This window comes from Canis lupus, chromosome 10, assembly GCF_048164855.1.
Source record: "Canis lupus baileyi chromosome 10, mCanLup2.hap1, whole genome shotgun sequence".
In the NCBI taxonomy this organism is placed as follows: Eukaryota; Metazoa; Chordata; class Mammalia; order Carnivora; family Canidae; genus Canis; species Canis lupus.
The window spans coordinates 34349249-34365643 of record NC_132847.1 but is presented as its reverse complement, the minus strand read 5'-3'; the positions used below and the strand labels follow the sequence as shown (position 1 = coordinate 34365643).

Below are 16395 nucleotides of genomic sequence, written 5' to 3'. Positions count from 1 at the left end.
CGTTTTGTTTGTTTGTGTGTGTGTGCACGTGGGGTTTTTATGCTTTTTTTTGTCTTTTGTGGTCCATACAAATTTTAGGATTGTTTGTTCTAGCTCAGCTAAAAATATTGATGGTATTTTGATACAGACTGCATTAAATGCGTAGATTGCTTTAGGTAGTACAAGCATTTTAACAATATTTGTTTAAAAAAAACAATATTTGTTTTTTTAATCCATGAACAATGAATATCTTTCCATTTCTCTGTGTTGTCAATTTCTTTCACCAGTGTTTTATAGTTTTCAGAGTACAAGTATTTCACCTCTTTGGTTAGGTTTATTCCTAGGTATCTCATTGTTTTTGGTGCAATTATACATCAGATTGATTCCTTAATTTCTATTTCTGCTGCTTCATTACTGATGTATAAGAAATACAACAGATACTGATTCTGTATGCTACAATTTTATTGAATTGTTTGGCAGTTTTGGCAGTTTTCGGTGGTATTTAAGGTGTTCTACTATATAGAATATCATGTCATCTGCAAATAGTGAAAGTGTTATTTATTTCTTCCTTATTGGTTTGGATGCTTTTTATTACTTTTTGCTACCCATTTTTTTTAACCAATCACATTTCTTTATGCTCATATCTTATATAGTTAGCTAAAAAGACTTAAATTGCTAAATAAAATCTTGCTGCCAATATTCTTATTTTGTCACCTACATACAAACTCTGTATATTTCATTTTATGATGAATTTTCATCTCAGTCTAGGGAAAATCCCCTTTCTAGGAGTGTGAACTCCATTACGTATCTTCCCTTTCTCTTAGTGTGAGAAGAAAGAATAATGGAGTTGGATAGTTTTGAATGTGGATCTTTTTCCTAATAAAAGTAGGTAACTTCTGACTATTAAAGAAGGGCATTTTCCTTTTACTCAGTTTTCTTTTGATTAGGAAATATATTTGTTCAGAGTCTTCCTAGCATTTCCTAAGCAGGAGCTGCCACTTCTCTTTCATAACGTGCCTATTTTAAAGACCATGCTCACTGTCCAAAGGACAATCAAACATTGAATACAATATAAATAATGGTATTAAAAGATTTACACATCTCCATAAAATGTATTAAAACATTTATCCTAAATAAAACATTTAATTCATTAAAACATTTAATTCATTAAAATTTCAATTTACTCAAAATAATTATTGTTCATATACTCAATGGTAATACAAAATTGAAAGTAAATGTGTGGGATCCCTGGGTGGCGCAGCGGTTTGGCGCCTGCCTTTGGCCCAGGGCGCGATCCTGGAGACCCGGGATCGAATCCCACGTCAGGCTCCCGGTGCATGGAGCCTGCTTCTCCCTCTGCCTATGTCTCTGCCTCTCTCTCTCTCTCTCTCTGTGTGACTATCATAAATAAATGAGAAAAAAAAAAAAAAAAGAAAGAAAGAAAGTAAATGTGCAGGGCAGCCCCAGCCCCGGTGGTGCAGCGGTTTAGCACCGCCTTCAGCCAGGGGTGTGATCGAGTCTCACGTCGGGCTCCCTGCAGGGAGCCTGCTTCTCCCTCTGCCTGTGTCTCTGCCTCTCTCTCTCTGTGTATCTCATGAGTAAATAAAATAAAATCTTTAAAAAAAAAAAAAAAGAAAGAAAATAAATGTGCAGAGTTCCCTCTTTGATTTTAAATGGGTACCAATTTAGCTAACATGGATTTGGCAAATGCTTGCTCTGCTACATTGCTGACTTAAAATAGAATGGTGTGATAGTCTTCAACTTTTATCCTTTTTTCCCCAGCTTTATTAAGATAGATGACATATAATATTGTGTAAATTTAAGGTGTACAATGTGATGATTTGATACATATATATATTGTAAAATATTTATCACAATAAGGTTAACATAGCCTTTACCTCACATAATTGCCCTTTGCTGTTGCTATGGTGAGAGCAGTAAAGTTCTGCTGTCATAGCAACTTTCAAGTATGCAATATAATATAGTCACCATGCTATACATTAGATCTCTGGAAATCATTTCTCTTAAAACTGAAAATTTGTTACTTTTGACCAACATATCTTCCACTTTTTAAAGCCCTGGCAACCACCGATCTATTCTCTGTTTCTGAGTTTGATACTTTTTAGATTTCATCTAAAAAAAGTGATTAAAGTAAGTGAGATTATACAGTATTTGTCTTTATTTGGCTCTTTCACTTAGCATACCATCCAGGTCCATCCATGATATCACAAATGGCCGGGATTTCTTCTTTTTAGAGAATATATATATTCAATATATATCATATATACATATGATGGAATAGTGTTAAAACTATATTTGCCCATTAGTTCCAGCAGACTTTTTGGTGGACTCTGGGATTTTCCATATGCAAGGTTATATCATCAGCAAACAGAGAATTTTATTCTTCTTTTCCAATTTGGATGCCTTTTGTTCCTTTTTCTTGACTAATCACTCTGTCTAGGACTTCTAGTACTATGTTGAAAAGAAGTGGTGATAGTGGGTACCCTTGTAGTGTTCCTGATCTTAACAGGACAATTTTCAACCGTTTACTATTGAATATAATATTAGTTGTGGGTCATATATGGTATTATGTTGAGGTACAGACTTAAATCTAGAGGGAGAAATCTCATGCAGTAATACTTACTATCCCTGTTGAGATCCTTAACAATCTGAAACTTTTTGTTAGATATTCTCTAACATTTCATTAGATATTTTTGTCTTCTTTATGAAGGCTAGGACATTAAGAAATAATAGTATTAAATCTCAGATAATAATAAATTTCTTAATTTTATTTAATTTTATTTACTTATTTGAATTCTATTTAAATTAAAATCAAGGGATTCCTGGGTGGCGCAGGGGTTTAGCACCTGCCTTTGGCCCAGGGTGCGATCCTGGAGACCCGGGATCGAATCCCACGTCGGGCTCCCTGCATGGAGCCTGCTTCTCTCTTGGCCTCTCTCTTTCTCTCTCTCTCTGTGACTATCATGAATAAATAAATAAAATTTAAAAAAATTAAAAAATAAATTAAAATCAAGTATCTAAAATTTCTGGAGGTAAGAAACATTTCTTATACTTGGCAATAAAAATTGTGAAGAAGTGTTTAGTCAGCAAATAAATTTGGGAACTCTAAGGACACAAGGACATCAATCAACAAAAGATGGAATTTTCATAGAACAAAAAAAAGCACATATTTCAACCAATCGAGGTAATTAACATTAGCAATAGAAAAGCAGAATGCTGAGTAGACAGAGAAATTCAAACTGCTAACCAAACTCAGGGTGCTGTATCATTATTGGTCTCAAAGCATAAACATCCTGACTTGATCCTCTCATACTCATGTGTGATAGACATGTGCATGTCCTATTTTAGGTAAGATGGGATAGATTAAAATCTATAATAATGTGTTAAATGTTAAAGTGTGTTAAATGTCTTTTCCTGGGGTTGCCATTTTAATTAATTCTGAATTCTGTCTAGCTCAAAAGAAATATTATTCACATTTTGCATAAAAGAACATAATTATAAAGTAAACTTACAGACAGGTGTTCTGTAATGCACAAATTATTTTTTTCTTCATGTTATGATCTAGCAAGCCTCCAGTTTTCCAATTCATTAAATAAATCTATTATTTAAAAATATAGCTAATTCTCATCCAGTTTTTCCAGCATGGTATGTTTGTTATTTTTATAATCATCTATGGAAAATCTTTATCATATATCAGATGAAAAATGTTGTTTTCATTTATAACATGAGTTTGTAAAGCCATGTGGCAAAGTAATAACAATATTTTAAATGAAAAATTCAATAATTCATAACTTCATTTGAAAAATCATGTATACCTCAGGGTGGCTCAGTCTGTTGAGTGTCCATCTGACTCTTGATCTTGGCTTAGGTCATGATCTCAGAGTCCTGGGACTGAGCCCTGTGTCAGGCTCTGAGCTCAGCAGTGAGTCTGCTTGAGAGTTCTCTTTCTCCATCTCCCTCTCTCCCCGCAACTCACTCACACTCTCTTTCTTCTCTAAAATAAATAAATCTTAAGAAAGAAAAATCATATATACTTTGAATTACCTCTATAATCAAGTTGTAGTTTACATATTAAGCCACTTGAAATTTTACCAAGTGTTTTACACCATAGTCTCATTGAAGATTAATATGAAACTATTGTAGTAAGCCATGGCACAATTTCTTGTATTTAGAAAGGCTGTTGTTCTGCTATTTATAGTTGTACTATAAATAAACCTCAAAAAATTAATAAATAAGCCTCATTTCTCATATCCAGGTAACTTACCACAGCAGACTATAACACTGTAGAAGTGCTAAAATATCTCATGTACATCTTGGTAGGATATACACTCCTGATTAGCAATGAAAATAAATACCAGTAGATTTAAATACATGTAGCTATTAACTTTAAATATATTTAGTGATTTCTTCATTTAATTAATAATATTATTTGTTATAATTTGTATTTGTTAAAGTAAAACGTCCTTCAAAATTTTGAAGTTGGATAAACCAGAATATTTCCTTTTTCGTAATATATTAGTGTGATGGCTCAAGTGTTTATAGATTTTGTGGCATATTAGAAGAAGGTTAAAAAAGGTCTTTGGAAAAGATGTGTATAAAACCAGACTTCTTTCAAAATGCCTAAAATAGTACTTTTAATGTAATGGGCATTAGTTTATGTCTGTTCATTCATTCATTCATTCATTCACTATTCATTATTTTTTAAATTGAATTATATAGTCTTCCAGACATTCTTTCTGCTCTGGAGACACTGTGGTGAACAAAGCAAATCCAGTCCTTCTCTTCCTCTCATGAAATTTGTTTCTGTAAAAGTAAAGCAATAAAAAAATATAGATAAAAAAGTGAATAAACCAACAGTCATATAATACATGCTATGAATAAAAATTCAACAGACTAAAGGGTAAATCGTGAAAAGAGTAGTGTTGGTGGAGTGTTTGTGCTATCATATTATTTTGTATAGGATAGTTGGGGAACCCATCCTAGAGAAAGTCATATTTGAGCTGAGACATGAATTAAGAGGAGTAACATATGCATACGTATGGGGAAGAAAAAATAGTAACTACATGGGCTCTGGACTGAGAATGTTTGCAGTATTTGAGGAAACACCAGAGGCCTATCTGGTTGGTTGAATCAGTGTGGGAAGCAGGTAAGTGATACGACATGAAGTCACACAAGTTGTGCAGTCAAGTTATGGAAAACCTTGTCAACTCTGAAGAAAACTTTGAATTATATTTTGTGTCAAGTGGAAAGCCATTGTAGGTTCCCAGAAAGCATCAGCATGACTTCACTTACATTTCATTTGGATAATTCTGGCTGGTAGGTGGAAATAAACTTATGGAACAGTAAGAGGGAAGCAAGATCAACTCAGAAGCTATCAATGTGTTGCTTAAAGGCTATTATGGTATTCAAACCCCAAATAATTCCTCCATTTATCTGTGGTTTCGGGAGAAAGGAGCAATATATTGAGTAGCCTATTGTGTTCCCTGATGATGTCACACTAATTACACTTAAAAATATGAATAATTCAAATCTATACAGTACCACTAACACTTGTAGGCATTTCAGTCTCCACATTATGAGTAAGAAAATGGAGTCGGAGAGAGGTTCCCAAAAGTCATGATTAAACTAGAATTGTTATAGAGAAGCAGTGATTGAACCATACATAAACTTTGGAGTTACACACACTTTGATTCAAAGCTAACACCTGATCTATGGCAACAGCGGAGTCAGGTCATATTGTCTTTATGCCTCAGTTTTCTTTACAACTTTCTATAAAATGAATGTAATTGAAATATTTAATCCAAAGGAGGAGTATTAAGATTTATATATTAAAATGCTTATCACCATGCCTTGAATATAAGAAGTGCTCAATTAAATTAAGCTATTTTCCTGTCAACCTCAAAACTCATTTTCAACATTAAATTCAATGTTTCCAACAGTCTCACAGTAGGTTCAAGATAAAACTGCACCATCAAATCATAAATCTGACTCATCAACATAGTCTATCAGAGTCTAGTCTTATCTTGACACAGGGACATTGCTCTTTAAGTTGGGAACATTTTGTCTATCCCTCTCTATATCCTGGCATCATCCAAATTCTTTACAGTAGAAAATCTCTTCCTTCTGGATTCCAAAAGCCTCTGCTTTACAAAGTAAAGACAGCAGGATACGTTACATCAATGTAAGAAATCTTGCTTTATATTCTCCTGGACAGATCAACACTGGTGCCATAGTCAAATTTCAAAATGTATTCTTACTCCCAGAGCACCATTCTATATGCAGAATACCCACCACAAAGCAGTATATATTTAGACCCTATACATTTTCTTATCTTTGGAGTTAGCAAGGCATGCACTTAATCCAATTAGAAAGTAAAATGGGCTTAATTACTTAGCTCAGATCAAAGAGCATAGGAGGTAAAGAATCTAATTAAAATTAATAATATAACAGGCAGCTTTATCTAATGCCTAATCTAGGGCATTTCATCTTAATTTTAAACTTAGCTCTCAAGTTCACGACAAGGTCCCATCATTGTCACTGATTGTTATGAAATCTGATAACCCTGTGACAAATCCTTCCTGTGTATTTGTTGCTCAATTCTAAGTAATAGATTTAACTCTGTTCAGCTAAGAGAGGTCAGAAAGTTCACTCCACTACATGTTTATATTGAATTTCTTTAGTTTCCTATCTCTTATTTTAGCTTGATTAATATTCTTCAGATGTTATTGAGTAGTGCAAATGATCTATGAAATGTACACAGCCACAGGCTGTGTTTACATTGAGTGGGAACAGCGCATAAGTTAATCAAGAACTTTCATAGATGCCTGGAAATCTCACTTAGAGTACATTTACAAAGTACTATTTATTTTAATGTTTGTACTAAATTGATCCCCCAAGAGAGTCCAAAGAATATATTAAAATCATTTGGTTGGCAATATGTAAAGGAAAAATCTAGTTAATTTATGGACGTACAATCCCCACTGTTAACGTGTGTCTGTGTGCATGCATGCATGCTTACACAGGCACAAAATAGGTATTACAAATCCAAAACCAAAGGAGTTCAACCTTTTACGTTGTTTGCTGAGGCAGACCTGAGTCAATCTTTCAGCTTCCAGGTAGAAATGACATATTTCTGTCAACTGTTAGTTGTCTTAAATATTAAGACAGACAACTGTTAGTTGTCTTTTTCCAGAAAGAGAAATTCAAATGTTGTACCATTAAACATATATATTGATTATAAGCTTCATTCTTATTTAGAATTTTTTAAGCATTTTGATGTCTAACCACCAGAAATTGGGTCTGCAGTCAAAATATAAAACAACTCAGTAGGTTTATAAAGCTCCATGGAGGGGCACCTGGGTGGCTCAGTGGTTGGTCATCTGCCTTCGGCTCAGGTCATGATCCCAGGGTCCTGAGATCGAGTCCTACATCCAGTTTCCCTGCAGGGAGCCTGCTTCTCCCTCTGCTTATGTCTCTGCCTCTCTCTGTTTCTCTCATGAATAAATAAATAAAATCTTTTAAAAATTAAAAAATAAAGCCCCTTACAATGTCATAGGCACTTTGGGAAAACAGCTGAAATCAGCGATAACTATCCAGGTAAGAACAAAGTGATGACAAGCAAGCTAAGAGCCACAATGGATGGCTTTGATCAGTATCAAAGTGGGAAGAAGTATAAATAGGAAAACAGCATTTAGGAAAAGTTTGCAAGTATGGGGCAGCTTGGAGTTTTCTCTTACATGAATATATATGCACTAGCCCTTTTTTGGAAGCTCTGCAGTTATGTTCTCATGGGCTTCTCTTTGTGCACCATAAAGCCAAAGATATTAAATTTCAGGCTTTCAGTATATACAGAAGCCTGTCTAAAGAGGCCAATCTCCACGGCATGCCTGAGAAGAGAAAAATAGATTGTAGAAATATTCTTTGGTGAAATAATGGCCAAAAAAGATTTCCTGTGAAGTCTGATTAAGCTCCCTTAAGAAGACATTCTTGCTTGAACTGATTGGCTAACACCTCAAAGTGATTGAAATATGTGGTTATGCACAGCAGGGTAATTCTATTGAAAAGAAAATTCATATGGTTAATATCCTTCTTGTAGTGGCACTTAAACTTAAGCACTCTCTGGTGTTCCACCTGGTTTATACAACTCCCTAAAAGCCCACATGATCAAACACTCCACCACTAGTAGAGGTTTGAGCCACAATATTTTCTTGCCCTTAGGAATGTTTCTCTTGATTGTAACGCAATCGGTTTCTGTAAGTGTTACCATGGTGGCTCTCGTCAATTCAGCAGGAGATATTTTTGGTACCTGTTGAATTAGGTGCTTTCTTGCCCACTGTGTATTAAATCAGATAAACCAAAAATCTTTCATTGAATTATGGATAAACATTTTAACCATAAAAGTTCATCAAGTTTGAGATAGATATAGAAAGAGAGAATTGAGCATACTGAACAAATTGAACATGATGGTCTGATTAAATTGTTCATACAATAAAAAAATTTTTAAAAATGAATTAACAAGACTGATGACCACTAAGAAAAATTCTGTACTTCCATAAAATTAAATGTTAAGATAATTCAAATTCCAAGTGAGGAAATGTCATTTTATTGTGACATATTTGCCATAGGGATGAATTAACCTGTAGTGTAGAGGACATAAAATGGAAATGTTTTATTGGGCAGATGAACATTTATTATATTTTTAGTAGATATATTGTGACATTTCTATTTTTAAAAAATGCATTTGTTTGCATATAGTTAATTATGAAGACTGGAGAAAAATAATTGAATAATTTCATGGCACAAAACACAAAATCTTGTCTTTCTGATTGGATTATCACAGCTTAATGTCAAGATCATTTTAGATTAATCAAATAATATTACAACATTCAGCTTCCCGACTACTTTGACTTGGCCTTTGAGTCATCTTTGATAATACAATTGGATAATTGGAGATATTTCTGTCACTCATACTTTACCACATAAAATAATTTCAGAGTCAGCTACTTTATCTAGCACAGATTCGAGATACCTAGAACATCAAAACATGTTAATATAAAAGGTTCTTCATCAGGTTTCTATATATAGTGATTCTTCATAATTATTTAGAATGTTTGCTATGTTGTAAAGGGCCATGAAATAATGAACCTAATTTAGCTTAAACCAGCAGTTTGTGAATATTGATTTTATTCAAGGTTTTATGCCAGTCATTTTGGGGGAACAAAAAAAGAAGACACAACATTTTCTACTCTCAGGAAGCTTAGGATATAACCTATTAAATGAACGCATGAGAGCTAACAAGGCTCTTTTTTGAGGAAAGAGAGAGAAAGGATTCTTTTTTGGCTCATAAATAGGGCTGGCTCAGGTAAATCTCCATGGAAAAGACATCATTTAACTGACCTGACAATAATTGTTAGGATTTTGACAAACTAAAAGGAAGAAGAAATGTATACCAATTGTAAGCGGTTTTAAAAAGACAGGGGGATGGAAATGCAAAGTGTTCTTGCAAAATAATCACTTTTCTAGTTGAAGCCTAATTGGTATGGAGAGAAGGGAAGGAAGGAATAGGTAGGCAACAAAATGGGCCATGTCATGAAAGATTTTGATTGCCATGCTTAAGAGATTGGACTTTATGCTCCAGAATCCACTTGTCCATCACATGGGACAATGATTACAAGCAGGATTCTGGAGGCAGACAGTCCTCTTTCGAATTCTAGCTCTCAACACACACCTTCTTAGGTATGATCAAATATCTAGGTAGGCTTCTTAAACAAGATGATTAACCTTTCTGTACCTTTGAACCATCTAAAAATTGAAATGATAATAGTACCAATGTGTTGCTTTGAAAATTAATGCAATTAAATCAGCTAAATAGCTTAGAATAGTGCCAGGCACATAGCAGTTGTTCCATAATGTTAGCCTTTATTAGCCTTAAACTACATTTGACAAGGTGAAGTATGGGAAATTTCAAAGACAGAGTCTTATTGCATTACTCTTCTGGAGGATTCGTTGTCCTATTAAAAATTACTTCCAACATATCAACTTTGCAAGACCACTCACTCATGGTCGCTAGCATGGAGTGTGCCTACTGAAATCACTGATTTAAAGAGTTATGAATGTTAAAAGTTATAATTTCTAATTTTTAAGAAAAAGTAAATATTTCTTTTCAGACACACACTTCAAGTAGGTTAGTAGATAAAACCAGAAGTATATAACACAATCGTTGAGGGTTTAAAAACAAACAAAAGTTAAAATGATTTTTTTAACCATGCTAAATAGAGGTAACTGTATTTTTGCCTTTATACCTCTCCAAGTTTTACTTCATCTGGAAAAAGATACTCTTCACCTTAACAAATTTTATACAAAATTATATTTTCCTCAAATTACCTTTTTATTCTCCTTCAGTTTTCATTGTTTCATATTTTTATAAGAAGTCATCTAAATGTGAGATGACTTTCATACTTTTTATTTAAAATACCTAGCATCCTGAATCTTTTTTAAGACTCTGCATTAAAAAGATATGCTGAAGAAAGAAAGAGTAAATACTGCAATATATGAGACAACTCTGAAAAATTATAGAGGGCAACTGATTTTAGTTGTAGCCTAAAAACCTACTTAAGCCAAAGAAAATCAAATATCACTTGAAAGGGATTATTGAAGCAGTAGGAAATAGTTAAGAATGCTGAGAAGAATATACCAAACCAAAAGTTAATAGAATTACTGGTATAATTACTGGTATGATAGACAACTCCAAAGTATCAGAGTTAAATAAAAATAACACATTTATTGCCCATTTATTATATGTCTGGTGCTATAATGCTCAGCATGAATTGTATTATTTAATCACTAGATTAACACCAGGGCATATTTTGTGGATGAATAAAATGACGTGTAGTAATTTGTATTCTTTTACATAGTTAGAAACTGATAGTGGTAATTTGAACCACAGAAGACTGATTTGGGAAAAAACAAAAACACCCCACACACTTTACTAAATTTTACCCTGAAGAAAATCACTTAATAAAAACAAAGGATCAGAATATCTGTTCTGATTACCTATTGCTGTGCAACAAGTTACCCTAAAACTTAGAAGAATAAAATAACGACAACATGTATTTTGCTTGTAAATTTGCAATTTGGACAGAGCTCAGCAGAAATATCTTTGTTTCATTCATCAATTAGAGCAACTTGAAATCTCAAGGCTACACTCATCTATAGGCTTGATCCTTCACATATCTAGTGGTTGATGATAACTTCTATCTGAGACCTTAGCTTGGGCTTTTAACTGGAACAATAAAATATGGCCTCTCTGTGTGGCCTCTCACATCATAATGCTACTGCCTTGAAAGTGAAGTAGCATTGCTTCTGCTATATTCTGCTTCTTGAGGTAGCTAAACTGCTCACCTTATTTCAAGGAAAGAGACTTTACTTTTTGACAGGGTAGAAGCAGTAAAGCTCTAGAAGAACTGAAGTGGAATTGTTGGTAGCAATGTTTGTGGCAATACAATCTGCCACAATGTTAGAGTAGAGATGAATGAAGAAAGTGAGGCACTAAAGTTTCCAATGGAAGAAGAAGTAACTCTTAGGAGGGAACATTCAATAGTAAGGGAAGTCAGTGTTGATCACTGATTGGTGGTATTGACAAAGTCAGTTCTCTGAATATGTGGAACCTGGGTTCCCATGGATAATGTGAACGGAAAAGGAAAATGTTGACAATGGAGTCTTGCATATACTTGACTCCTATCTACTTGCCTAGCCTTACCTCACATCCCATAGTGGGCTCTGCTCCAGGTACAATGACTTCTTACCAAGTCTTTGCATTGGTATGTTCCCTTCATCCATAGCATCTTTGGACATAGGGCTTCTACTTCTTGGGATACAATCAATCTATACCTTTGTTTACTTGGTTTTCTACTCTTTCTACTGATTTCATTCATTTTCTCAAAAATGATTTCTCATTTTCTCATACCAAGCCAGGTGTCTCATATTACCTTTTCCTTCAAAATAGTTCTCTCATAAATATTAATTTATTTTTGCTATTATTTGATTAACGTCTGTCTTCTTCACTAGTCAGCAAGATTTATGAGGCAAGGAATATATCTGTTTTTGCTCATCCCAAGAGCCTAGCAGAATGTATGGATCTCATTGGGCTCTTTAAATTGTTATTATATGTGTTTATGAAATAAGCTTATTTTTTTTAAGTTTCCATGTAGCATTTAGAGGAAAATACAGGACCAAGGAAATTCACTACACAAATAAGAAAATAATTTTAAACCATCAGTGAGAAAGAATTAATTTGGTCTTATTACTTGTGTCAGTTAGGATAGGCTAATCTTTGTAACAGACCCATAATGTATATTGGCTAAACATAAGCATTTTCCCTGCTCAGTTAACAATAAAGGGCAACTCCAGGCAGACAGGAGAGACTCTCCTCTATTCAGTCACATATACTGATGATCTTCCTGCTATCTTTCACAGTGATTTCCGTAGTCACTCGTTGGTAATCTGCATATGATTCAGAGTAAGGAATGAGAATGAGGACTGCATGTTTGGAGGGTTTCATAGGCTGGTTTTAGGAATGACACCTATCATTTACCCTGAGAGTGAGCTGGATTTCTGTCAAATCACCATAACTGATCACAAGAGCCTGGGACAGATGGGCTAGTGGTATGCTCAGAAAGAAGGGAAAACCAGTCTTGAAGAAGCACAATTACTAAAGCAAATGTTATTGATTAGTCTTATAAATCCTGTGAAAAAGCAAAATGAGAATATCTCTGAAGTTGAAACTTTGTATTGGATGGTAGGAAAAAGTTCTCTAGATGATTACTGTAGTATTCAGGGGGAAAAAAAGAAAGTCCTTTCTTGCAGATTATACAAGCAAAAGCACAAATGTCTATTATGTCTTTTATGAAAATCTAACATGACCACTTGCCTGATTACTCAGAAATACCATGTGCTATTTATCATTATATACGAAAAATAGAAAGCCTGTGCAAATGATGATTTGCAGCTTCAAAGGGGGCACAGAGAAAGGGAAGCCTAAAACCATTAGGCTCCCAAGATCATAATTACAGACTTGATTTTTGAGCAGGGAATTTCCCAGACTTGAATTTTTAAAAAAAAAAAAAATCTGAGTGTAAAAGAAACTGAATAAGAAAGGAAAAAAATTATCACTCATTCATTTTATTTTATCTCAAATATTCTTTCATAGAATTAAGTCTTAAACATTATTAAAGTATATAAAATGTTCTATTAAACTTGACTACTTTATGTATCTTTATATATCTATAGGGTATGACTGTTTTAAATGAGAAATTGCATTTTTAAATCCTGACAGAAGGGTTGTAAACTATTTCTACTAGTTCCTTCTTCCCTTTCTGTTCAGGGACCAATTATTTCTAAAAAGGTAGCTGAACACTTGCAGTAGATGCTGTTTAGTTAAACTTGGTGCTGGGAGACTATATCAGTCAGGGTCCTATGAAAAACAGATGGCGTGTACAAAAGGAAAATAGAGAATTTAATGAAGGTACCATTTACTAAAGGGTATGTAGGACTAAGAAAGCCAAGAAGGGACTAGCAAAGACTAGGAGGGGAAAGGAGACAGGGGTTTTCGTGACCTCCTCAGAGCTATTATAAGCCTATCTTCTACATTATAAAAATCGGGCACAAATCCCTCACTCTCTCTAGACTCTCCCACACTGGTTTCCTGCCAGGAAAGGCTTTCATTGGCCAAACAAACTAAAAGGAAGACTGGTAGCCTGACGAAATCCACAGAATTCAGCCTCTTGGACTGGTGGAGAATTGTGAAAAATATACCTCCTAAAAGGACAAACAGGATACAACATTCGCAAGAATGTTTCTGAGAGATATATTAATAGTACATATAATAAAGCAAGTGCATTTATGTATTCCTGAAATCTATATTTGTTTAACGAGAAGTGTGTGAATATTAGTTTTCTTCAAGGACAAATTTCAAAATTTCAAAGAGAAAAGGTTGAATCTGTAAAAGATCTCCTTATCAAAAATAATTAAGGTTTTTGAAGTGTGTTTTTTGAGCCATTGCCTGACCAAGATGAAATAGAGCAGCATAGGAGATGCCAAAACCAACAGCCAAGGGCCCTGATGAAACATGAGTCTGTATTCCATGTTCACTGAGAAAAAGAGAGGAGTTAAAATGAGATGAAGAGATAGGATGTCTAAGTTTTGCAGTATTGACAGAATAATGGTGAAGGTACCCAGATAGATGATCAGAGTCCAGAATTCCAGCCCCACAGCATTGTCACTTGAGGCTTAATTGGCATCAGTATGGCTGAGAATGGCCATAACTCAGGATTATATACACCCATAGGTCCAAAGGGGAAAATTGGTGATGGATCAAGCAAAGAAGATAAGAAGGGATCTTGGCAGGCAGGCAGGCAGGGCTCAGAGGAACTTGGCAATAGGTAAGGATGAAGGAGTCTTATGAAATTGTTGATTGACCATTAGAGAGGTCCATTGCTGTAGCTTGATTAATATCATGCAGATGGTTGATGGATGAATAGAAATTCAATTCCAGGTCTTTTTGTCTCAAATAAAAATTCTTTCTGTTGTAACATATGGCCTACAGCAAAGAAGAAATAATTATATCATCAATTAAAATCTTTCTTTACCAAGTCTGGAAGTTTTCCTAGCAACAGAATCTCTTTCAGCCAAAGCAACAATAGAATTGTAATGCACAGTTGTAAAGCTAACAAATAGCTATAGTGGATCCCAGCATATCTTGATCCACTATGAAAAGTTAAACACTGGGATAGACTTATGGTTTTAAGATGTCTATCTCAGATTAAATTTGCAAGCCAGATATTTTTATATTTTAAAGGAACAATTTTAATTTTCTACATGCTACAGAATTGTTTTATTACCACATCTGTGACTATTTTTTTTTCCTAATGAGTGACAAGATAAACTGAATTTCCTGATTGTTAGCTGAACTAGTGTGGTAATCATTTCATAATATATGCAAATCAAACCATCATGCTCTACTTCTTAAACTTATGGAGTGATGTATGTCAATTTTTTTTTCAATAAAACTGGAAAAATTGGCATGAAAATACAAACTTCAGCTGATCCAATTTAACACCTCTTGGTGTTGCTATTTCTTTCCATGAAATAACTCTTCTACTCAACAAAAATAAATTAATTAGCTAATTAATTACTGAGCCTACTCCTCAAGATATTTTTATATCATTGGGGAGTTTTATCAGATCCATTGATTTTTACTATTATATTGGGATAGAAAAAAGGATTTAAATTTCAAAATGAAACACTTTGGTTAAAATCTTAGCTCTGTTGTAGAGTTAAATGATATTCTATAATTTGCAATTTATTTGAGCCTTAGTTTCTTCTTCTGAAAAATTGGGATATTGATATCTATTTCCCTTGGTTATTTCCTAGTCAGTCCATAAAGTCTATGAAAGTGTTTTGAGATACATGGGATTTATAGGAAGGCAAATTTCTTTTTAATAAATGTGTCATTTGCCACCTATGCCTCAAAGAACATAATAACATTCAGGCCCCTTTTCTGGATACTGTATATCTCACTGCTTTGTCATATAGGTATGATGGTGTCACTAGAAAACTTGAATGCTTTGATAAACTTTATTAATATAATTTATCTAAATTGAAGACTATTGCCTCATGCATACCTGGAGACTCCTTTCACCTTTTTCCTTTCCTTAACATACGAGGTAATAAATAATTGACCACAGAAGATATGCCAGAAGATAACAGATCCCAGGATGATGCTTCCTTACCCCCGATGATCACTATCAGAGGGATGCCATTAAACAACTTTAGAGAGTCCGATCTTTTCTCTCCAAACATTTTTCTACAGTATGCATGTTTTCCTTGTCATTCAGTTCACCTGTGTACTCTCATGTTGTTTCTTTCAACATTGTGTACTAAAAATAGTACAAAAATAATAAAACCTAAACATTTATAATACATCTAATATCCAATAATTCTTACCTTGTGCCGCTACTTGTGAGTTGGTGCTTATTCTCTCAACAGTGTTGGACCAGTGTATCAGAGTCTCTAGTAATTTTCACCCTCTGCTATGGCCACACCTACCACTTCGAAATTGAAGCATGTTATGTAGTCAAGCCTATTAGTTAAGTAAACATGATACTTACGTGTCTTGTTCAAGTGATTTTAGCTTTACTAAGTTAGGAAAAAGCCTCTTCCCTTGTCTTGATTAAGTTATAACCATATCAGAGTGTATTTATTATATAATTGTAACATTTTCCATTCCTCCTATAAAGGTGTTTTTCTTTTTTTCAATGAAAAATATATTGAGTTCAAAGTATGAACACAAAAAGCAATGATTCATTGCTTTTTTGTATTGCTCACATATATCCTTTT

At 34.0% G+C, this 16395-nt stretch overlaps 1 long non-coding RNA gene across 1 annotated transcript in view; it reads right to left on the bottom strand.

Annotated features, from left to right (window-relative positions):
* The window catches only part of LOC140640911 (uncharacterized), a 124298-nt gene extending 108206 nt beyond the window's left edge, over positions 1-16092 (bottom strand). The window contains exon 1 of the long non-coding RNA XR_012037510.1: positions 16003-16092. This is a non-coding gene — a long non-coding RNA (uncharacterized lncRNA). The remainder of the gene's footprint in view (positions 1-16002) is intronic.
* Positions 16093-16395: the final 303 nt, after the last annotated feature.